General features: G+C 38.6%; 1 protein-coding gene across 4 annotated transcripts in view; it reads left to right on the top strand.

Annotated features, from left to right (window-relative positions):
* The window catches only part of TENM3 (teneurin transmembrane protein 3), a 2,279,325-nt gene that overhangs the window by 1,630,169 nt on the left and 625,073 nt on the right, over positions 1-24,083 (top strand). For 2 of the 4 annotated variants that reach the window (XM_075930249.2, XM_075930247.2), the window contains exon 1: positions 14,972-15,666. The exons of the other annotated variants lie outside the window; for them this stretch is intronic. The gene's annotated coding sequence lies outside the window, so the exon portion shown is untranslated. Of the gene's footprint in view, positions 1-14,971; positions 15,667-24,083 lie in introns of those variants that run through there. 4 annotated transcript variants of the gene reach the window in all.

Genomic DNA, 24,083 nt, shown 5'->3' with positions numbered 1-24,083 from the left:
GCAGCAGTTGACTTAGAGATAAAGCATCCTCCTCTGTCTTCCTCATTAATTCTAATGACAGGTAGCTAATTAAACTTATCTAATAAAGCCTTTATTTTTCTTCAGAGATGTTAACCACCTAACCTCTAGAGTTTTGAAGAGACAGTTCAAAAATCTCCTTGGTCTTTTCTTCACCTGATATTGAGTTCATTTGTGGACCTATTAGAATATTAAAATCCTCTATGAGCCATTGGGAACTGAAGATATACTATATCAATTTTCTCAGTCACAGACCGGAGGAGGGGAGGGAGAAACATTAATACTAAACTTTGGAGATCAATGCAAAAAAATTAAATACAGCCTTAATATTCAAACCTTTTGAATCCAAAAGTAAAATATGATCTTTTGGGAGTAAGGAAGCCAAGGTGGCAAGTCTCCCTGACATATGAGCTCTTTTTGACAATCAATTTTTTCCTTGGAGGAAGAATTCAAACCTGGGAAAGTCTATGTTTTTTGGACTTATATTTTTTAAATCAGAAAAGTTCTATAAATATCAATTCCATATCATTCATCTTATTTTTATAATCGGATAAATTCCGTGATATAAAATAAGTAAATTATCATGGCAAAAGAACTGAAAAGAAATGGAGAGAAAGAAATCAGACAATCTGGTCAAATATAATAAATGGACATATCAGTCTGATAGTATGTATTCGCTTCTTTTCCAAATACCTCATTATTCTGATGAGTATTCTGCATGGAAGATTGTGACTAGAAAAGAGGGAGTATAGAGAACCTCTTAGAATTTTATCTTGAGGCTCCCATAAAAGATTGCGCTATTTCCATTTGCACTACAGGCAGTCCCCGGGTTACGTACAAGATAGGGACTGTAGGTTTGTTCTTAAGTTGAATCTGTATGTAAGTCGGAACTGACGTCCAGATTCAGCCGCTGCTGAAACTGATCAGTTTCAACAGCGGCTGAATCTGGACGCCAGTTCTGACTTACATACAGATTCAACTTAAGAACCCCAGGCATCCCCAAATCAGCTGCTGCTGAAACTGATCAGCGGCTCATTCCAGGAAGCCCGGGGCAGGGGCTTCCTGTAGTCAGCCACTGGTCAGTTTCAGCAGCAGCTGACTTGGGGACGCCTGGGGCAGAGCAGCTGGGGTGCTGCTGGGTTGGTCCAGTAGCGCCGCCACTCCTCGGCGCTACTGGACCAACCCAGCAGCACCCAAGCTGCTCTGCCCCAGGTGTCCTGATTCAGCCGCTGCTGAATCTGACCAGCAGTGGCTGAATCAGGACGCCTGGGGCAGAACAGCTGGGGTGCTGCCCGGTTGGTCCAGTAGCGCCCAGAGCGGCGCTACGGGACCAACTGGCAGCGCCCCAGCTGCTGTACCACAGGTGTCTGGAGCAAAGCCACAGAGCACGGGGGCAGCGGGACAGCCCAGACACGCCATGGCTGTCCTGCTGCCCTTGGGCTCCGTGGCTTTGCTCTGCTTTGCTCCCCGTCCCCCTGGTCTACAGACCAGGGGGACGGGGAGCAAAGCAGCGGAGCGCCCGGCCAGCTGATAGCCCAGACGCATCTGGGCTGTCAGCTGGCCGGGCGCTCCGCGGCTTGGCTCTGCTTTGCTCTGCTTTGCCCCCCCCCCCCCCCCCCCCCCCCCCCCCCCCCCCCCCCCCCCCCCCCCCCCCCCCCCCCCCCGTCCCCCTGGTCTGCAGACCAGGGGAAGGAGGGGACGGGGGGGGCAAAGCAGAGCCAAGCCGCGGAGCGCGCGATCAGCTGACAGCCCAGACGCGTCTGGGCTGTCAGCTGGCCGGGCGCTCCGCGGCTTGGCTCTGCTTTGCCCCCCGTCCACCTGGTCTGCAGACCAGGGGGGCGGGGGGCAAAGCGGGGCAAAGCAGAGCCAAGCCGCGGAGCGCGTGGGCAGCGGACAGCCCTGTCCGCTGCCCACGTGTTCCGCCGCTTTGCTTCCTCTCCCTGGTCTGCTGGAGACCAGGGAGAGGAATGGCCCCGTTCGTAACTGCGGATCCGACGTAAGTCGGATCCGCGTAACTCGGGGACTGCCTGTATTTGCAAGAAGGAATGGTAAAGCTGAAGGTCCTAGAACTGGATGCAAGAGAACTAGATCCTAATTCAGTAAAGCACTTAAGCACAATTTTTAGTGCTTTGTTGAATTAGGACCTAAAGATTCTAGGGCCATGTGTATACGGTCAGATATATATATTAGCAAGGTGGATTAGGGTTGTAAAACACTCATACTCCTTTGATGATATAGCTATGCCTGCAAAACCCTTAGTATGGATGCAGATAGGCTTCTGTCAACATAGCTGAATTGTTGGCAATTTGTAACTCATCCCACTGCCTGCTAATCCTTAATGGCCTACTTCATTTTAAATGGCCTACTACAGCATGTGTAAACTTTTCACAATCTAACCCTCAATTGCCTACTTCAACTTAAGTGACTTACGTTTAATAGTGATAGAAATGTAGCCGTGTTAGTCTGGGGTAGTTGAAGCAAAATGCAGGACAATGTAGCACTTTAAAGACTAACAAGATGGTTTATTAGATGATGAGCTTTCGTGGGCCAGACCCACTTCCTCAGATCAAATAGTGGAAGAAAGTAGTCACAACCATATATACCAAAGGATACAATTAAAAAAAATGAACAAATATGAAAAGGACAAATCACATTGCAGAACAGAAGGGAGATGCGGGGGGGGTGGGGGGGGTGGGAAGGGGGAGGAAGGAAGGTAAGTGTCTGTGAATTGCTGATATTAAAGGTAGGGAGAGTGGGATGTTTGTGAGTTAATGGTATTACAGGTGATAATTGGGGAAACTGTCTTGGTAATGGGTGACAAAGTTCAAAGTCTTGTTAAGTCCTTGTTGGCAAGTGTCGAATTTTAACATGAATGACAGTTCAGAGGATTCCCTTTCAAGTGCAGATGTAAAAGGTCTTTGTAGCAGAATGCAGGTGGCTAAGTCATTTAGAGAGTGTCCTTTCTGGTTAAAGTGGCAAGAAACTGTTTTCTCTTTGTGATCTTGTCTGATATCTGTTTTGTGGGCATTAATCCTTTGGCGAAGTGTCTGAGATGTTTGTCCAATGTACATAGCAGACGGACACTTTCGGCACATGATAGCATAGATTATATTTCTGGATGCGCAGGAATATGTGTTCTTGATCTTATAACTCACTTGGTTAGGTCCAATAATGGTATCAGCAGAATGAATATGTGGACAAAGCTGGCAACGGGGTTTGTTGCAAGGGAAGGTACCAGGGTTGGTATTAGTGTGGTAATGGATTTCCATTCCAAACGGCTAAATGTAGTGCCTTGCATGTAGAATAGTGATAGAAATGTACCGAAAGTGTCCGTCTGCTATGTACATTGGACAAACATCTCAGACACTTCCCCAATTATCACCTGTAATACCATTAACTCAAACATCCCACTCTCCCTACCTTTAATATCAGCAATTCACAGACACTTACCTTCCTTCCTCCCCCTTCCCACCCCCCCGCATCCCCCTTCTGTTCTGCAATGTGATTTGTCCTTTTCATATTTGTTCATTTTTTTTAATTGTATCCTTTGGTATATATGGTTGTGACTACTTTCTTCCACTATTTGATCTGAGGAAGTGGGTCTGGCCCACGAAAGCTCATCATCTAATAAACCATCTTGTTAGTCTTTAAAGTGCTACATTGTCCTGCATCTTACGTTTAATAGTCTGTCCCAATTTGTATTTTGCCTTGGCACACTGATTTCCTTCTCCAGACCTGCTCTGTACAGCTCAAAACTTGTACTTTCCATCTACAGAAGTTGGTCCAATAAAAAATATTACCTCACCTACTTTGTCTCTGTAATAATATCATTGGCAAGGTGATGTTACTATGCCAACAGAAAAACTCTATCAGCATATCCAGGGCAGGTCAACATTTACAATATTGCAGCAGCACAGCTGGCTATGCCACTGTTGCATGACAGTGAAGATGCTTCTATGCTGATGGGAGAGCTTCCCCTATCAGTGTAGTTAATCGTGCTCCATCAGAAGCAGTAGTGATGTCGACAGGAGACAATCACCTGGCAACATAGCTCTGTCTACATTGGAGATTAGGTCAATATTTTTCAAACTCCTGAATGATGTACATGAACTGATATAGATGCATAGTATAGACCTGATTCCTCTGTTTAGAGTTAGGGGTGCTCGAAGTGTAGTGGTAAAGCATCTGCAGTGTAGAGAAGGTGTAAGATTTCATCACTAACTCTGAATGCACAATTCTACGACATCACAAATACAGGAAAAGTATTTGGTGGGTTAGTCCCCAAACTTAGATTTAAAACTCCTAATATCAATATTTTTCTTTATTTTTAAATTTGAGTGAGTATGATGTTTGTGATCCCATTGAAGTCAGTGGAAATTCTGCAAAATCAGATGTTCAGATTTAAACATTATTTGGGAGCATTGGTAATATAAATGCTGCAATATAGTGCAGGAGTCTGAGAACTGGCAATTGGAACTGATTAAAACCAGAAATGAAACAGATATTTTTTCATTGTCTGTTTTATTTTTTTCATGTGTATGTATTTAGATTCCTAAAATAACATAAAGATGTCTCTCTCTCCTAAAGCTTTGGGTCCTCTGACATCACGTAAAATAATATGCACATCTAAATACGAAAGAGTAAAATGCTCAATGAAAGTGCAAAGAGCAGGTGAAATGAATATATGGTGAAAAGGAAATTAGATTTTTTTTTAAATCTGACAATTTAAATCAAAGCTGTTCATATGAAAGGTCAGCATATTTCTTTAAAATGTCTTTGTAACTGGACATCATCTCCTTTAACTCAACTCATGAGCTTAACTTCGTTTGCTTTCATGTGTATATGACATTGTCTGCTGAAGGAGCACAAACACAAGCTCTGATTCTACAAATTGATACATGGGGGCACATGTTCCTACATTTGCACAAAGTTCCTTTAAAGCCATTGGTGGCCCCTCCCTATGGGCACCACATAACCTGCATCGATTTGAATGATACAAAAGTCATACTCATGAACTCAGATCACTGAAGTAATTGAAATAACTTGTTTAAAACTTGTATTTGAAGGCAAAATTTGTCAGGCTACACATTTTTTCATGTATGTTATTCCTACTGATGTCAGTTGAAGTTTTACATTAAAAAATTTAACCAGTATGTGGCCCTTAATGATTTAAGATCTTCAAGTTCAGTGCGGTTCACATCTAAAATTCAGTCTTGTAACTCAGCTTGATATTTATTTAAATAACTCTCCTACTAAATGAAATATGATATTGAAACGTAATATTTAAATTCCATTTAAATAATGTGCATGGGTTATTATTTCATAGTGACAATGTGCTAGGTACTGTATAACACAGAAAAACAAAGACAGTTCGTGCCTAAAAGAATGTAAAGTCTAGAAGGTATCTACAGAGCAAATAGGACAAACTGGATAATCTATACACATTTTATTCAAATGTATATAAGCTAAGTTTTAAACTCTCTATATGTGGTTGTAGAAGAAGCTGATTTTAATAAATTACTTGAATGTAGAAAGAATGGTGGCTTGGTGGACTGGTTTTGGAAGGGTTATTCATGCAGGACGATGGAAGTGGGAGAGCGATGAGTGAGGTTCCAAGATTAGCATTGGTGGTAGAGTGGAAAATTACAAATAATTTCTTCTCATTTCTGTGGTAGAGATGAAGAAAACAAGAGAGAGAACATGCTTTGCTGAATCATTCCCTACTTTCTCAAATTCTGGAGAAATATCACCATACAAGCTGGGTCCTATAAGGGTTCACCTCTACTATGTCACACTTGTTGGACTGTTGGCAAGAAAATTAATGCTGACCGTACCTGTTTCCCCAACTCAAAGGTAGAAACCTTGGCACCCCCAACGCATTAGGTACATAAAATCTCGTTTAATCAGTTAACCAGTTAAATGGAATTTTTAACCAGTTAACCGCTTAAATGGGGATGGGCAGGGGGACTACTCTAGCAGAGCTGGAACACCCCTGCCTGTGGTGCGCTGCTCTACCGAGCTGGATCCACTGCAGGAACTGAACCACTCCTTGCCTGGTAGCCTCCTGCCTCTGGCCAGTTAACCACAATTGATTAGCATCAGCCAGTAAGGCCACAGCGAGGCTGGGGGCGGGACTGGGCCATGGGGATGGGGCAGCCACTAACCCCTCCTGCGACTCTCATCCTCCCACAGAAATTCCTGCGTCCAGGCCTGCGGAGCCCTCAATACCCAGAACTGAGGCCAAAGTCTGTGCAACTTAGCTTAATGGTGCCTCCTGTTGTGTGAGCCCCCGCTCTCCTTGCTACTCATTAACCCCAGCCCTGGATTTTTTTTATACAGAAAAACAGTTGAGACATAATTGGGTGTAGAGTTTTTTTATAGCATGTTGGGAGGACAGAAAGAAAAAGATTGGGAACCTCTTCTCTAGCCCACGCTACTTTCCCTGCCGTTGGCAACATGCCTTGAACCAACTCTCCTCAGAGTGGAGAATGCAGATACTCTTGTATATAGCAGTAACACCGGCACCAGAATACACTCTTATAACCCTTTTTAAAGAAGGGCAGAATGACTTAAACATCAACTCCACCTCTTCTTCTGTTGAGAGCTGTTCCAAACACGCCACAGATCTCTAGCCCCATAAAGTGCTAGTGAGGGAGCCTCTTTGAAGTCTGGGAGAAGGAGGAGCATCCTGCTGAACTGGCAGTCTCCTGCTTCTATATCTTCCCCCATCCCCAGGTGGGTCTGCTAACCTCTACTTCATAAATGGAAGGGAAGCTTGGGGTCCTAAATCATTAACAATATGTTGAGTACCACACATTAGGATATTAACATGTACATAATAGGTCACTCACATGGGAATTTTAATAACCCTTAGTAATGCTATTTCCTTGACACACTCGCAACTTGGTCTGATTGCCCTACCCTATCAGTATATCTTGTAAAAACAAATGATGTCATTCAATAAGGAGCTATCTTCCATTATAAGAGAAACCCATTATAAGCTCACAATCTATAGTGAAATATGAAATACTGTTTAGAAACAGAGTTTTAGTTCCTATTGAGCTTACTTACATTACCCCACAGTTTAAGACAGGGTAAAGAGTTTTCCCTTAGAAAGTCAGAAATGTCTTTCTAAGAAACGAACACCCCTTTTTCATATAAATAGAGAAAAAGGGTGCTCATTTCTATTTGCTTGTGTACACCAATTTATCAAAATAAATTGGTGTGCAAGTGATATTGTCTTTCATCAGGCTGAGAAAACACACAGGTATTTGGGATCTATTGAAATTTTGTAAAATCTGATTTTATATATCGCAGAGAGTGTAACTTGGCACTTCGATGTAGTGTTTGTATCCATGTGATAAATTTATCATGCATCCTTCAGTGCCTCACCTGCACTATGCCCACTAATCTACCTCCTCTGAGACTACTACTAGCATTCCAAACCTCTGAGCAACTTCAAAGAACTGCCAGTTTTAAAAAAATCAAAGACAAGCCAGAAAAAGAGTTTTCTCATTCACTACCCAAACACTACCCCACATATCATTTAAGCAATTAATTGATTTGAGGTAATAGGATAGGAAATATTCAGTGTAGAATGAAGGACTGGTTTAATGTTCACAGTCTCATGACAAGAGTGTCATACCATTGTGGAGGGATTGGAGATTCTTATCGCTCCCACACAATAAAGCATTTGCATCTAACTTTGGACATTTCTGAGATTAACAACATTTGTAAAACAGAGACCTCATTGCCATAAAGTAAGAAACATATTTCTAGCCTCAGTACGTCACAACAAAGTGGACCTTTATACTATGACACAAATATGTATGGAAAAATGATTTAGGTTTTTTTTTAGAAGTTTCTAAAATGCATTAGTTACCATTTTTCTATGCCTTAGAGGCCTGAAGTGGTAGAAACATACTACTAAGCCAACTATGCTTCAGAGCCAGAGGGATATGAAAAATAATACTTCAAAAAAATCTTTCATTTTTCAGTAGAATATGTGTAAGAATACATAGCAGTTGTATTGCCATTCTTTTGTAATAACATATCTAACTGATTCCATTTGTAACATATGCCAGTAAAATCTTTGCATTATACTGTCATGTGCTTCCACTCCTAAAAGATGAAAAAACTATCATTCCTTCTTACTATTAATACATGTATGTAATATATGACATATATTTATAATTAAATTTATGATCTTATGATGCATCATTTCCAAGATATATAAAAGTGAAAAGAACTAAAATATCTATTTACATGAAAGGCCATACCACCCACTTTCACCTGCAAATGTCTTTAGCTGGTGCTTATTTTTAGGCTTCTAAAATTATGCCATATATGATTTGATTATTAGGGTTGATTGAAGCATGGCTAATGGAATCAGTATTGTGGCTACAGCAAGCTTTGTGAATTTTCATTGCCAGTTTTCTGCATAACTTACACTTTTGTCACTCAAGCTGCACAGAGGTGCTTCAACAATTAATCACAAACTAGAGGGACTTTTAATGGTGCTCTTTTGGGATTTTGTGTTAAAAGAAGAAAAGTTCCCATGAGTGAAGTATAAGTTAGCTTTTTCCATGGGGTAGGGTAGAAGAGGATTGAATTACATTTCTCTTCTTGTCCTTTAAATGAATAGCATAGTTTGGGTGAAATTATCAGGCAATTGCATGCCTTTTATGCAGATAATGCTATTTGATGAAAGCGGTGTTTTGATCTGCTGAGGATAATACAGATCCAGGGTTGGATTCATTGGTGAGAGTAAAGCTGTCTTCTGTGATAACTTCATCTCAGCATGAGGTCAGACGGGGAAAACTGGGATGGGGGATTAAAAAATGACACAGTCGGAGCAGTATTCAGTTCCCTGCTGTGCTCCTGGCTGCACACTATAGCTTATGTTTCTGATCTGTTATGGTATTGTCTGCTTTTCTCTCCCAGAGCAGAAAGAGATTGCTTAAAACTTTTCTTTTTGCAGCTAGAGGGATTAGTTCAGTGCAGCTTTTTTAATTAAAGAAACTGTATCTTTTTCAAGGCAATTTAAGACTGCACTAGAAGGCAATCAGCATTCATAACTTAGTGCTATTAACTATAACAGAGTATAGCTATTCATTTAATATTTAGAAACAGTCATCAATCTTTAGAATTGTGGGTTTAAAATTGATAATTGATCCTTTCACTACATGAATGATAGTAAATTAATTATTTTCTGTAATTTCTCTATAAGTAGGAACTTCAGACAACATTGCTTTTAGTTTAGCTGAACTTCCTTAATTAAATCTCTATGATGACAGTAGAGTGCTTTTAAAATTGTTACATGTGGAAATAGTTCTGTATATATTTTCTCTTTACTTCATTGTTTTACAAAAATTAAAATTATCTTTAGTTGAAAATATCTGTAGACTACACAGAACTTGTTCTTTTTTTTTTTACAGTGTATATTCCTAGATCATGTTTAGCTTTATATTATGCTTCAAAATATAATTGGCCACTAGCTTTATTGATTAAGAATAAACACAAATGATTATACAGTTGTTAGGCTGTATCTACTTGAGCTGAATTTACAGCTCAGTTTAACTGAAGTTAATGGTTGGAAACCTCAAATATTTCAAATAAGGCCCATATGTTGATCACTTTACAAAGCATACAGAGACTGTGTTTTGGTTGCAAGCATACACATCTCCAACTAAATTCCATGCCAGATCAATTAGAAACAGTTCTCCTGAGCAGACAGGAACAAACAGAGATTGTTGCCACTACTCTAGTTGAACTCTTGTCTACTAGAAATGAAAGCAGTCATGTTGAGTACTATGTATTTTAGTAACAACAGTCCAAGGAAATTTAGAAAACAATAATATTTTATTAAAATTTCCAGATTAGACACAACATATAAAAAACAATTAACATCCAATGTTTCTAATTGCAATAGCAACTGTCATGTCCCTTCAGACTATTTAGTTAGAATGGTTTGTTTTTCAGACTTAGTTTATTAGTGATATGTTTTATTGAGAAAACTTTGGTTTTCTTATTAATTACTTCCATTTTTTAAAATTACCTTTCCATTGAAATTCTGCTGCATTTGAACAGTTATGGGTGGGATTGTTGTAATTATCATTAGATTTTTTTCCCCAAACACATTCCAATCAAAGAAGGGGAAACATCAACAAGAAGCTTTAAAAACTTTATAGTTTTGTGTCTTATTTATAACAGAAGATCATCCTTCTGCAGGGAAATATAATCATAAATGCTGGTTACATTTCAAATAGGGAAACTGACTAATTCTATAAGAGAGCTATACATTTGCTTATGACTCTAAAAACTATACATTCGTGTCAGTAGAGATTGTGGATAGTTATCCAATAGTACCTCATGTTCTGGAAGGTTGTTGTATCAGTCAACATGCTCTGAAATTTCTCCCTGAAATTGGGCAACTAATGCACAAGGAAGACAATAAAGGCTCTTTATGTTGACTACTAATTATGATTAGGACATGATTATGTGGTTGTTTATGAAGCCATAAAATTACCTCAATCAATATCTGGAAGTGAAGTAGTAACTGTATGTGAAAGTCATTTTTTGTATTCCAAGTTATATGCAGACTGCTTCAGGGTCTTCTTTGAGAATAAAGTAAAAAGGAGCAGCAGTAACGTTCAGTGAACGTATAACATTTTCAGCAGAGGACAACCTCACTATAGTGGTGGCATAGTCACAAACAAATGTATTAGAAAAGCATGACCTGCATTTAAAGGTCCATTTGTATGATAATCAGTACATTCAGTGGTCCAAAATGAATGTATGTAGCTTGCTTTAATTAAGAAAATTAAGATATATTTCCCTCACAGACAGCCCTTTAATGTTATGGCTTTGTTGGTGATCAGATTAAAATATTTGTTTTATAATTTTACCACAATTTAACAGCAGAGGAAAATAAATGTCATGACTTATTTCTGGCAGTAAAACATGCTAATAGAAACATCTGAGATGTTCCTGTATTCCTGATTTAACCTTTAGCTTACCCCTCCCCGTCTCCATACTAATATATGCACAGTGCTTTTTTATTTAGTATTGACAAATTACTAACATTTGGACTCACTCAAGTATTATCTAGTTCATATGATTCTCAGAAAAGTTTTCTTCTACCCAAACGAGGAGGTATAATGTGGTTAGTAATTTAGTTATGAGTTATCACTTTTTATTACGATTTAGTTTTGAATCTTAGATTTAGTCAAAGCTTGTTTTTTGTCTAAATTGATGCCTGCGTCACCCAGAACAGTTTGCTTTAAGACTTTCACACGCTGAAAGCTTTCTAACTGCAAGCCTGTCTGGGGTTAGTCACAATGTACACCTACATCCAATTAAGCCAGGCAGACACACACAAGTACTCATTTCCACAATTTGCTGGGACAGATGTAATAACAGTAAAGTTCAATTATGAAGTCTAGAGGTTATCTTCTGAGAGCCTTTGTGAAATCTGACACCAGGATGACCTACAGGAATGCTTTCACATGCGTGTAAAACATGCACAGTAGCTAGGCAGACTTGAGGAAGCAATAGAAATGAGACGACTGTTATATTTTCGAAAGGAAATATTAAGTAGCTGTTAAGCCAGTCCCTGTCTGATCCTATACAGGGATAAAAACCACGAAGCTAATTGCATGAAAGAACAAATGGGAATAATGACTGACACATTTTGGTCAGCCAAGACTGAGCAGCCGAAACAACCTTTTTTTTTTTTTTTTTTTTTTTTCTTTTCCCTATCCAGAGTAATGTACTGCGCTAGCTATTCAGATCCCATATAGACAATCTCTTACCTAACTGTCCTAAACCACGTTTTGATGCTTACCCCAGAAGCAAACTGGTGGTTAGAAACAGTCTCCTCCGGTATAATCTGTATTTCAGTGGTGTTAAAACAGCGAAGGAGTTTTGCGATATTTTCTGTTCAGACACTTGCATGTGTTGAAAGGGGTAGAGACTTAACGACTGCAAGTGTTTCCAAGTATTATGCCATTATCTAGTACATAAAGTCTGTGATATCATACACCTCCAAAAAGACACATTGGAGGAACTTAAGTTTGAGAAGTACATAACGACGCCTTGAATTTACCCCATCTTCTCGTTTTATTGGTAATTAGTGCAGGAGCCAGAGTGTCTTGATTCAGAGTACATTCTGCTCTCTTCCTTCAATAACACCTAGACTCCGAGAAGAAGCAAGATTTACTGATAGTCACATTAAAAAGTCTCTCTGTGTAATTCATATAAGGAATGCATATTCTTTTGTTCTGGCACTACAAATACAAGCTTATTAGCATCTTAAAATCGTGAAGTTGCTGCTTCTTTTACATTTTTAAGTCTAGACTGTGATTTTTAACAAGTTTATCCACATTTAATGACAGCCTTTGGAAAGATATTAGCCTACAGAGATTTAAAACAAATGTGACTTTACACTTTATAAATTAGTTTAAACTCTGAAGGCTGAAATGTAATTAAACTTTGGTAAGCCTAATAATACTACTTCAGTAAAGTTAAAGTTCTAAAAATAATGTTCTACGGACTTCAGAAATGCAGACAAGCATTTGACAAGTAGTTCATGCTATGAGCTTTGAATAAGGAAGAAGGTTTGTAATCTCTGTAACACAGGAGAATCTTAATTCACTGTGTATAGAGGTGACAAAGTTCTTCTTGGTATATCGTGAGCCTTGGTTAAATTAGAGAAAATGCTTTTTCATCGTCAAGAATGCATTTGGAATATTGACAGTTTTATAACATAACCATTTTTTTTCATTTTATATAAGAAGAATATGTCAGTAAGAAAAACTATACCAAACCCCTCCCTGAAAAAGTTTTAAATTTAACGACCATTGCTGTTTTGTACTACACAATTATGTCTGATATAAAATCAAGAATATTCATGTTTATCTAGCTAAATATTTTAATATACAATTAATGTAATATAATTAACATTTTACATGTTGATGGCTTTTCTAATAAGCAAGATTTAAAAATGTGTGAAATAGATTTGAATCGTAAAGCAAGATAATACCGTATAACAAAGCTATCTTTATTATCTGTGTGCTCCATTTTATTGTAAGTCTTAAAATGAGCAAATATAGGAGTGGTGTAAAGAAAACTTTCAAACTGTTTCTTGACTTATTAAGGCTTCCTGCTTCTTTACTCGAAATCCCCATCATTTAAGTAGCACTACCGAAGCCACGAAAGTATACATTTCTGCCCAATGGTTTATTTTTAGCGTCTTCAGAAACGTAAGGTAAACTATACGGAGGTGGTTAGAAACAATTAGTAATATTTCAAATTTATTGTAGAGAAAATAAGTTATTCATATTATAAAATAAACACAGTGTTTCACTATAGCAATTGGTTGCTTCCCACGAAGACATTTGTTTTCTATTATACTAGCTGTAAAAAAGCTTGATAGTGCGGAATGATCTTTATTTATACAGTATATATTGTGATTTATAGATGTGGTTCTCATTGCTCGTCCATCATTCCTCAATCAGTTTAGATGGTCAGGTGTATTGCTTCCCAGATTAACAGCAATAGGAAACAAATGGGTAAAATTCCATAGAAAATAAAGAATTGTTGAGTGGATCATAAGTAACGCTAACCGTGCTTGTCAACAATATACGTAATAGGGTTTCCCCGATTACATGGTATTTCCAATAATTGCATATCTTGGGAATTGATTAAGAAACTTTTCGGATGACGTAGTGGTGTATCCATAATTGAGTCGGAAAGGTGATAAATATATCCCAGATTGGAAAATCAGTATACTTTGGCAGATAGCTTTTAAAAACCTGCTAATTTCGTGAACATTTGTGAACTTTCATATTTGGCGTGTAAAACTTCTTTAAACTTAAAATGAAAGACGTAAAACTAGGACGATAGGTATTTCTCTGTTTTAGAGGAGGGACAGGTCAAGGATATTCAGGAATATTAATGTGAACATTAATGTTAAAATGCATTAATGATTGTGGTACTGGTGGAAACGTTTTATACAATCCAATATTGTCACTATCTACTTTTTGTGGGCAGAGGCAGATTGCAGGAAGAGGAGAGTGACAAGAGGAGGAAGAAAATAAGCAGAAGAGTCTCTATGTGCCTGTGTACGTGCGGCTAGGAAAACTTTACTTTAAAAAGAAGCCTCATAAATTACCATCAGGTCACTCTCAGTGTTGGCCTTTATTTATCTTGTTCTAAAAGTCTAGTATACTGTCGAAAAATCATCAAGTAAGGCCACAGCGTAAACACTTCAGTTGTACTATCGCAGAGCTAAAATATGTAGGACAGTGTTTTAGTTATTGGTACAAAGTCTTTAGGCTCATCACAAGGTGTACGCTTCCGACAGGAGATTGTTCATAAAAGTCGCAGGTCACTCTTATGAGGTACTTTGAATGGGGTTCGCCTACTGGGTTTGTGAAGCCTTAATTATACCCCTCAGCTTTCGCATCAATCTTCCTAGGCAGTCTCTTGCTCGCTCCCTCCTTCTCAAGTGACTCAGCTGACCTAATATGCCCAACCTCTGAAACTGCAAGAAAAGTATTTTCTAAGAATACAACCAGAGGTTTTGATTACATTGACGAGATGCATGCACCCGGGTAAAAATGCAGCTATTTATCACAATTATCCTTCTCCCCATGGAAAAATCAATCAATCAGCCTCCCCCCCCCCCAATAAAAACTCCTCTCCTCGCGTTGGTCTGAGAATATATAATGAGGCTGTAAGTTCATTAATGTTTGCAATCAGTAGCGTGCAGACACCCTCATCATGGCAGAAAGCTGCAAAGAGCCATTCATCAGCGTGAAGTGTTATTCATGGATGACCCCTAAATCATTGCACTAGTAGTAGATGTACTGATTGGACGCAGCATGGGAGCCTCGGTATTTTACATTAAGCGAGGCAGGCGGCGGCGGCGGGGAGAAGCGGGGAAGAAGGCAAAGGTGGTTCAGTCCAACAAGTCCCAGCTGGCAGGAAAACGCAGCCAAGGGGCTATCGCTGCGCTAAAGGGAGCAGAAGGAAGTCCCTGTCCACTCGGCGGGCGCTGGAGCGGAGGCGCCGGGGATTATAAATGGTCAGGCGCGAGCCGGTGGCCCTGTGCTGGGAAGCGGATTTCGCCCCCTCCCCCCGCTCTGCGCTGGGGCGGCGCATGGTAGGCTCCTCTGGCGCGTGAGGCTGACTGGCAGGGCTGCTGTGCCCAGGCTCCCTTTGGGGTTCCCCGTGCTAGTGCGCAATTGGGTCCTGCCGCCGCCGGTCCCGGGCACCTTAGTGTAGCGTCCTCCTTGTCTCCTGGGAGCGGCAAGCAAGTCCCCCACGCGCCCTGTTAGCCAGAGGAGCAGAGAGCCAGAGGGGCCGGGGGGAGGCAGCCCAGGGAGAAGGCGAAAGTGAACTCTGTGCGCCGTGCATTTCTCTCCCTCCTCCCGCCCCCACCCCCAAGCCGTGGCGGGGCGCAGCAGCGGGCAGGCGAAGGAACTTGTAACACTTTTCCCTTCTTTTCTGCTTTCCCCTCCCCCTTCTCTCCCCACCCCCTCCGCTTTTGGACAAGCGCTGGGTGCGTGGTGCTTTCCCGGCGCCGCTGCTGGGATCATACTGAGAGCAGGAGGAGAAGCGACAGGGCGAGCTGGGCAGCCCGGGGTAAGTGGAAGGCTGCGCTCCGCGCCGGTCCTAGGGGCCGGGCTGGTGTGTGGCGGTGGCGGGGTGACGCTGCCGCTGCGCGCGGAGGAGGAGGGTGCCAGGAGCTTGTTTAAATCGGGACCGTGTCCTTCCCCCTCCTGAAGGCGGCAAGTGGCTCTGAGCCGGGCTGGTGGGAGTGTGTGACAGACTCCCTGCCTCTCTCCTGCCCCCGTCTCGAGCATCCCCTCCTCGCAGAGGGACTCGGGTTAGTGGCAGCTGCTGTTTGGTTCCCTGCTCAACACCCCATTGCGAGGAGGGGATGGACAAGGGGACCACGAGAGGAGGGGAACGCGCCTAGCAAAGGAGCGGAGTTTTTATAGCTCGAGCTGAGGCGAGTTCTGCGCTTCTCCCTGCTGGCGATGCTCTCCGCTTGCGTGGTGCTGCTCTTCCCAAACGTGGTCTCGCCGTCCTTGCTGAAAGGATGCAGTGAGTAAGCGTAGACACACACGCTGCTTATCCCAAACGTCTCCTCTGAGCGAGGAAAGGTGCGGGCTCGCGCAGTAGAGCATTCCAGGGTAGAGCTACTGCAACAAGATCTGCTACCGCAGCCGTTGCATTGACTTTCTCAAGTCATCTCGGGTGCACTTGGAAGATAAATGGAAGTGACCAGGTTTTTATTTTGGAAGAGCAACGGAAGTTGAAGAAGTGTAAAAGCTTGCCCCGGCTAGACTTGTGGTAGATTTTAACGTGGTTCATATTATGTGTGGTCTGTATGATTGAGATTTTTTTCTTTTCATAGCAGTCTTTATCTTCTGACAGTGTATTAGTCAAACGTTTGTAGTCAGTGGCAGGCTCCATTGGGTGGTCTGTACGAAACAGAAATATGCTCAGGTTCTACTGTTCTTTCTATTACTTTTTAAAGAAGGAAAAGAGAACAGGCAGGAATGTCCTTTCATGTGTGTTCCATACATTACAAAGGAAACATAACAATAGGTAAAGTTATTACATAGTGACTGAAACATTCCAAATTGTAAGGGTGAGAGTTTGTTTTCATCTAATGATATTACTTCCTGAATTTTTCTTTCTTAGATGATTACTGTTTTATATATTCTGTGGTGTCAGTGTCTGTGGGTTATGTGCTAAAAAGTTTGATATACTGTGTAACCAAGTAACAATACACAGAAAGTAGTACATGGGGACCTACAATCTTAAGTTGTAATATCAATGATTACTTTGTGGTCTTCTGTAGTTCAAAGTTCTTTCAAATTTATATTTTAGGTTCAAAATAGTCTGCTTTTAAATATGAGAAGAGTTAAGTAGCCTGCATCTGTACCCATTAAAGGTGATAAACCTGTTTGACATTAGAAGTCCTTTAACTTTACATATTGTTATCCTTCTGTGTGGTATTCACTTTATTGCTTGTTCTAGATGCAGATGTTTTGCCTAAATATATTTAACATTTTAAAAAATTCTATGCATAAATGAATTCTTATATCATCTTGCAAGACATCATTTAAATTTAAACATACCTCTAAAAGATAATTAATTACAGGAATTTTAAAATGCAAATTATATTATGTGCATGTTCCTTGGAGAAATACAATAAACACGATAATTTCCCCCTAAAAAATTGAAACTACACTGAACCAAAAAAACCCTGATATTCAGGATTACAAAGGCACATTAAGACGATTATTGAAGTGTAATGAATTTTCATGTACATACAAAACAGTCAGGAAGAATATGTATTCTAAGACCTTACAGATGATCATATAAAATCTTATAGTTGTCTAGAACAGTATTTTTCAAATTGTCTTGCATTATAGTGCTGAGGTCTGTGGGTGTTTGGTCTTTTTTGTCATTATGGACTTGTTACCTATTTAGTCTGATAAACTAGAAGATGTGTATGTGTATGTATATATTTGACTAATAAATAGAAGTGAAATAGTTTTACACATGTAAAACTGAAAGGATGGTCAAGTAGTCCTTCCATCAAAAATGAAGTCTTTTGTTTAAAATTTGAGGAGGGGGAAACTCCAGAGCAGCATTCATAATTCAGTTGGCAAGTTAAAACTGGTATTTCCCTTTTGATCCAGGAGTAATTATCCTGTACACAAATAGCCAAGAGTAGGATATAACCAAAAAGAAATGGAATTAAAGATACAAATCCTTGTGCAAATGAAGAATGTTCATTGCAGATAAACCATACAAATACCAGAAAATAAAATGTTGAAGTTGAAATTAATTGTATTGTACCTTCCATGACATGAAGACAAAAATTGACAAACTATAGATCCATTTCTGTAAGGTGCTGAAAACTGTCAACTGCACTGAAGTCAATGTGCCTTATTCTCATACACATAAAAGTGAAGGAAAAAACTCCCATTGACTTCCATGGGCTTTGGCTTAGGCCCAGTAGGGACTGAGAGCGCTCTGCATCTGGTGGTATCAGACAGTGTATAGAAAACTATATTGTGCTATGGTGACCTGACAGAAAACGCAAATAACTTATGGTAAAACTTTGGGACAGCAGTATCTTGTATTGTAAAGTGATACTGAATTTACTGTAGTTTCATGTTGACCTATAAAATTTTAGCTTGTAGAAAATGCATATCCCTGCTTAAACACAATGCAAGAATAAAAAAAAAGAAAAGAAAATCTTCCCAGTATGTTACTTTTAAGATCTTGTTATGCGCAAATACAGTATATTTTCCTGGTCAGTTTGACTGACCAAATTTGAGCTACTGTATGCATAAAATAGAGATGTTAAATCTAAGCCTAGAAAGTATATGGTATTTATAGTTCTATTTTAGAAGCTTAATTTATTTTATATTCTGTTTCCTTTCATGCAGTAGTGAATTCTTCTAACAGACTTGCTGTTTCACCAGATGTGGGAATGTGGATTGGCCATTTTAGCCTACTGCAATTAGTTGTTCTGATAGTGTGCTCAGTTGATCACTGTCTATCAAGTAGGATTCTACTATATTTTCAGGAAGGCTTTGATTGGGTGCAAGGAATTTCTTCCTTCTCCAAATATCTGGTTGAATGAAAGAAGTTCTCTTATGGCACTTTACTTTTAGTATGGCTGGCAAGCTGCACAAGTACAGAATCACTGAATTTTATCACTAAAACACAGTGTTAATGTATAAAGGCTTCCAATTTTCAGTAACATTTTATTTAAAAGTCCATAGTTAGGATATTTCTACGTTGTCAGTTACAAAATTATTTGAAAAATAAATCTTGCAAGTTTTTAGAGGTCGCAAATGCTTTAAAGAATAACACAGTAGAAATGTACACTTTAAAAAGCTTTCCTTTTCTTAGTTCTAAAACTGATTAATTGCTGTGTCTTATAAAACCTGATTTATTTAATACTTTTTTTCATACCAAGCATTACCATTATGAAGCTCTCCTTATAATTGAGATTAATGTTTCTGAGCAAAGAAGTGATTTGGAGGGCTACATTCATTTTGAGTGCTGCTCTAATCAATTTTAGATATGTTTCTCAATGTATCAGTCTGCATCCAAACCGGCCTTATTATGTAGAATTAACTTGTTGGTGATTGATAGCAAGACTGCTCCATCTTGAGAAGTCATTTGTTTCAAAATAAGTGTTATGGCTTGTAAGAGTTTCAAACTATTGGGCCACACCACTTAGATGCCCCTCTGTGGCCTGACTGAAGCTTGATAGAAGAGTTAAAGAAAATTAAACTCTTTATATGAACAATTAATTCATGCATATTTTAATGTTTTTAAATGGCTGTCTGTGTACAAAGTCATGTATTTCATTTAAATCTGGAATGACAGGTATTATTTACAAATAATTTCTTAGTCTTCCAAAGAACATTCAATTTATTCTTCTAGAAAGGCATAAATATTCTAAACTTCTCAAATAATAAATGTGAATGGTTTTCATATAATATGTAAACCTACTGCCGTATGATAACTTTACTGTTGAAGGTGTTACAGTTTCTTGCCTTTTACCTTTTCAGGTAATGAGAGGTAACACATGGGGAAGTAATTCTTTATCCTTCTCTAAAAACAGTAAGGACAGTAGATGTTCTCATCCCTGCTGTGATATTTGCATGTTTTGTTCTGTCTGTATACCTTCTCCTTTGTCTTCATCAGCATTTTGTTATAGACCAAAAGTACATGTTTGCGTTTTTACTGCTGAGTATGACACAAATATATGTAGTTCAATAGAACTCCTCTCTGGATAAGATTAAAACAAAAGTGGAATGAAATAAAGAAATTAGAGCTTTCTTTAAAAACAAACAAACAGTGAGTTGTTCCAAGTCTCTAGTTTGATGTTGCTGTCTTCCATGTATGATATGGCCAGTGATTTTTAATCTCTAGTTGTAATTGTTTATACAGGCAGTCCCCGGGTTACATGGATCCGACTTACATCGGATCCCTACTTACAAACGGGGTGAGGCAACCCTGCACTAGCTACTTCCCCCCAGCAGACCAGGAGATGCGAAGCTAGCACCCCCCCTCCCAGCAGACCAGGGAGACGCGGAGCGGCTTTTCTCAGCAGACACCTCAGCTTGAGAATAAAAGACTGAGGGAAGTGAGGTGTGGGAGAATAAAACTGAGCTCTAGAGAAATGTTTGGCTAGAGTTTCCCCTACAATATGTACCAGTTCCGACTTACATACAAATTCAACTTAAGAACAAACCTACAGTCCCTATCTTGTACGTAACCCGGGGACTGCCTGTATATGTTACACTAAATGCATGACTGATAGATTTTCATTTTAGATAGCATTAGGTACGTTTTGAGGGTTACAATTAAACTACTGAATGTGTGTTTTCAGAGATAGTTTTGCCTAAGCACAAGACCACAAGATGGAGAAATTATGAAATACTTGTACAATTACATAGTAGTGTGTTTAATATTAAACTATGGAAAAGTCTGTGTTTTCTGTGGAAGAACCGTACATTCTTTCACATGTTATCTCAGTGCGTGTGTTCATCTTAAACTGTAGGTGAAATAGCTGTAACAGAAGTCCAGAACTCCCTTACAAGGGAGTAATCTTTTTCAGTATGTTATTCTATACTCTAGAACAATAATAACCTTTTGAGTCCTTTTCCAGACTAATGTCTGTCTGCATTATATATATACTTTTTTCTAGTGCAAATTTGGCATAAGGTATTATTCACATAAAAATGATCTTTAACTTACTCAAGGTAGAAAATTCAGAATTAAGATTGAATCTGTTTCATAGCTTTCTTTAATTGTGCCAAGATACGTCACAGGTCTAGAAACAGGGAGAGACTTCTATATTATAACACTGAAACTTAACAGACAAGTTAAAGATCAACTGTCAGCCTTACTTAGAATTTTGGCTTTCATTAATATAATATAGCTCTTCAGTGTTTACTTTTAGAGTGTGTTTGTAATTGTAAATGTAGGGTCATAGAACCAGATGAAATAAACCACAATTCAGAATCTGACCCAGACCCAATGTTTTCTAGTGCTTAGTTAACATCCCCTGCAAATCCACTGAAATCAGTAGGACTAGGTGAGTCTAAATCTGAATGGTTATTTGTTGTGCAAATTCTTTCTTGTCTTTATTTAGTGTATGATCATGTAATGGAGACTTCAGTGCAGCTAGAGTCCATTCTAGTCTGGCATTCACACATGCACATTAGATCTGTGTACACAGAAAACTATTTTCAGTTTGAGAAAAGAGAATATGTTTAGGACATTTTTGATCAACCAGTCATAAAAAAGAAATAAAAAAATAGGTTGTACCGAAACACATTTAAGTGAGAGAATTCTTATTTGTCTGCTGTAAAAATAGTAGTCTATTTTTGAGTTACATTTCTGCAAAATAATGTTGTAACTGCAAAAATTTTAATTGTATAAAATATTTGTCCTCTAAAGAAAGACACTACCTACTTTCTTCTGGTGACACATGCGGTTCAAAATCAGTAAATCCAATTCTCTATGGAGAGGGAATAGCTAATCAAGTCTTCAGTGCCTGATTCACATGAAAATAGTATTGCTACTTTTTATTATTATTTTGCTGGGTGTAAATGTGGATAATTGCTACACCTTCCAAGTTTTTTCTCTGTGACTTTATACAAGGTAGACCCTTTAGCTGAATCATGTCTGATTGGCACATATGTAGTATTTAGTCTCTATACCTACTTTTTACATCTCGTTTACATTCCATAGGATATAAACTTTTTAGCACTTCTGTAACTTTAAATAAATGAACTGATTTTTTTTTAATGGGAATGTTCTGTTTTGAAGCAGACATGTAATTCTCTAACATGAATGTTATGTGGCCATCAAGCAGAAAGTAGACTATATTTTTTTATTAAAGTTCTAGTTGGAACATCAGTTAAGTTTTACATCCAAGTTACAGAAATCTAATGTAGCAGGTTGTAATGTAAAATATTGATATAACTAAATGTGGAGATCAAATAATTTGTCCCTATAATAAGCCAATAACCTATGGAAAGAACTATCATAAATATGAATTCTGACAGTAGTATAAACCCATTAGTTATCTACTGATATTATAAAATATGGTAGCAAAGTCAATTTGTGGTTTATGCTGCATTACTTTCTATCAGAATGATTTTTTTAAAAATAGCAGGAAAGTCACAGTCCAATGTGGTTTACTTCTTTATTTGAGATTTTACAATTTCTGATAGTTTAAGAAAAATACTCCTGGTGCTGTAATTGGTGACGAAGCATAGATTTAAAATATGGATTTTCTTCGTGTGTGTGTGTGGGGGGGGGGGGGGAGGATGGGGGGTTAGAGAGTGAGAGAGACAATAGACAGTCACATTTTAGAATCTTTAAAAGAAATTGAACAATGTAAACAGCACATGATTCATTATAAACCAACTCCATGAAAGATAAACAACATTCCCTAAAATATAGACTTTATATGGTTTGTTTTGGGTTAAAAAGGGATGAACGATTTTAAAATACAGTCATCTAGGAAATAATTGGTGCTAATAAATGGCTATTCAAATTAGCAAACAGTAAGTAGTACTTTGGTTGTCATGCAGGTATAAGGCTCTCTGGAGCTGTTGAACTCAACAGAGCATTTGTCATTGACTTTTTTTATTAAGTTACATTGTATCAGATATGTATGGTGCATTATAAATTTTTATAGGACCTTCACCAATAAATCTAAATAATAGGGGAAGGCCATTGATACTAACTACTAGGAGCATTAACGTATCCTGAATACCAAAAAAAGCAGCAGACATTATTTATTTCACTTATCTAACAAACAGAATGTAGTAATCTCTCTTTAGAACACTAAGTAAATATTAATCTCCGAATAAGATTACCTACTAATAAGCACAGTTTATTCTCTGAAAAATAAATAGCACCAACATTGTCCTATCAAACTGATAGTTTATAGCCAGTAACAATACCTTGTGATCAGATTTACTGGCTGCGTAATACATGTTTTAATAACTAAGAGGAAAAGTGTCAAAAGGATTACCCTTTTTATGGCTAATGTTTAACTGAAGCTAGGAGGGGGCTGAATGCTCATCTGTTGTACTTCAGCATACCTCTGACTTCAGTGGCGGTATGGTGATTTACCAGGGTGTCTCAGAGTGAGACAAATTTGCAGTTAATAAACGTCACTTTAACGTATAGTCCTCTCTTCATTCTCCAGCAAAATATAAACAATTATTTACATTCATAAAGAGTATTTATCTGAACAGATGCTGATCGTATGAACCTTATTTATTTCCAGTGGTGTACTTAATTTTTGCATTAAAAAAAACAACCTGAGAAAGCACAAAATAATGTTGTTTTCAAGTACATTTTTCTTGTGAAAGTCTGTTCTTGTTCACACTATTGAAATTATAAAGCCTCTAGTGTTTCCCTTATCCCCTCACAAGAAATTTCTGATTTGCACGTCAGAAGCTTTGCCTGCCAGTGGTGTGGTCTGAACCACACAGCTTTAACTAGAAAAAGGTTTGATATGGTACAACCAGTCATCTTCGTTCTGTGATGATATAGGAACTGAAAATGAGTGAGCATTTATACAATGCCTTAATAGTGGTAAGGAGGAAAAACTATTGGAGTTCTATTATTCAGTTAGTGGTCAAGCAAATTTGTGGGTATTTTAGCGTTATCCCATAAATAACTTTTTGCAACGGTAGAACTTCAGGGCTGCTATTTCTGCACAAATGATTTTCCAGTTATTTCAGGAATACTGAAAAGTTACAGCTTGAATCTGTCAAGTCATACTGATAGACATTCAGGTGAGACTTCAGCTTTGATTTTCCTTTCATACATAACTAGTTAGCAAATCAAGACCAGTGGGACCTTTGAGCAATGTAGGCTTCATATGTTTTACTTTGAGCACGGTTTAACATTGTGTATTGACCACTTAATTAGGGGATAAAAGATTACATGGAATTTATATTTTCAGCTTTTCACCTTTTATTCTGTTG

The sequence above is a fragment of the Pelodiscus sinensis genome, chromosome 4 (genome assembly GCF_052426305.1).
Source record: "Pelodiscus sinensis isolate ZL-2025 chromosome 4, ASM5242630v1, whole genome shotgun sequence".
Lineage (NCBI taxonomy): Eukaryota > Metazoa > Chordata > Testudines > Trionychidae > Pelodiscus > Pelodiscus sinensis.
The sequence above is the reverse complement of the archived record's forward strand: the minus strand, read 5'-3'. Positions and strand labels throughout refer to the sequence as shown.